Source organism: Arachis ipaensis, chromosome B1, assembly GCF_059453495.1.
Source record: "Arachis ipaensis isolate K30076 ecotype BB chromosome B1, ASM5945349v1, whole genome shotgun sequence".
Lineage (NCBI taxonomy): Eukaryota > Viridiplantae > Streptophyta > Magnoliopsida > Fabales > Fabaceae > Arachis > Arachis ipaensis.
Genome location: NC_142436.1, coordinates 64,574,743 through 64,576,121, shown reverse-complemented (window position 1 = coordinate 64,576,121; position 1,379 = coordinate 64,574,743). Strand labels below are relative to the sequence as shown.

The 1,379-nt window shown below is 39.8% G+C and overlaps 1 non-coding gene across 1 annotated transcript; it reads right to left on the bottom strand.

Moving 5' to 3' along the window:
- Positions 1 to 814: 814 nt before the first annotated feature.
- LOC148576846 (small nucleolar RNA R71) lies at positions 815 to 922 on the bottom strand. Its single transcript, XR_015903067.1, has one exon. It is a non-coding gene; the product is annotated as a small nucleolar RNA R71 (small nucleolar RNA).
- Between the last annotated feature and the right edge of the window lie 457 nt (positions 923 to 1,379).

Here is a 1,379-nt window from a genome sequence, read left to right as displayed (position 1 = left end):
CGAAAATCTCAATCAAATTTTCAAATTTCTTTTTATTATTTCAAAATCTTTTTTAATTTATTTTCGAAAATTCTTCCCCTCTTCTCACAACCTTCTATTTAAGGGACTAACACTCCTCCTCAAGGTGCAATTCGAACTCTATCCCTCTTGATAAGTTCGAATTCTCTTCTATCTACCTCCTCCTTCTATTCTTCTTTTCCTCTGACACCTCAAGGAATCTCTATACTGTGACATAGAGGATTCCCTACTTTCTTGTTCTCTTCTCTTTTATATGAGCAGGAGCAAAGATAAAGGCATACTTGTTCAAGCTGATCCTGAACCTGAAAAGACCTTGAAGAGAAAGCTAAGAGAAGCTAAAGCATAATTCTCTCTAGAGGACCTAACAGAACTTTTCAAACAAGAGGAAGCCATGGCAGCCGAAAACAACAACAATGCCAACAATGCAAAGAAAGTGCTTGGTGACTTTACTGCACCTACTCCCAACTTCTATGGGAGAAGCATCTCAGTCCCTGCCATTGGAGCAAACAACTTTGAGCTTAAGCCTCAATTAGTTTCTCTAATGCAACAGAATTGCAAGTTTCATGGACTTCCATTGGAAGATCCTCATCAGTTCCTAGCTAAATTCTTGCAAATATGTGACACTATCAAGACCAATGGGGTTGATCCTGAGGTCTACAGACTTATGCTTTTTCCTTTTGCTGTAAGAGACAGAGCTAGAACATGGTTGGACTCACAACATAAAGAAAGCCTGAACTCTTGGGAAAAGCTAGTCAATGCCTTCTTGGCAAAGTTCTTTCCACCTCAAAAATTGAGTAAGCTTAGAGTGGAAGTCCAAACCTTCAGACAGAAGGAAGGTGAATCCCTCTATGAAGCTTGGGAAAGATACAAGCAATTGATCAGAAGGTGCCCTTCTAACATGCTTTCAGAATGGAGTATCATAGGAATCTTCTATGATGGTCTGTCTGAACTGTCCAAGATGTCATTGGACAGCTCTGCTGGAGGATCTCTTCATCTGAAGAAGATGCCTACAGAAGCTCAGGAACTCATTGAAATGGTTGCAAATAACCAATTCATGTACACTTCTGAAAGGAATCCTGTGAATAATGGGACAACTCAGAAGAAAGGAGTTCTTGAGATTGATACTCTGAATGCCATATTGGCTCAGAATAAAATATTGACCCAACAAGTCAATATGATTTCTCAGAGTCTATTTGGAATGCAAGCAGCAACAAGCAGTACTAAGGAAGCTTCCCCTGAAGAAGAAGCTTATGATCCTAAGAACCCAGCAATGGAAGAGGTGAATTACATGGGAGAACCCTATGGAAACACCTACAATCCTTCATGGAGAAATCATCCAAATCTCTCATGAAAGGATCAAC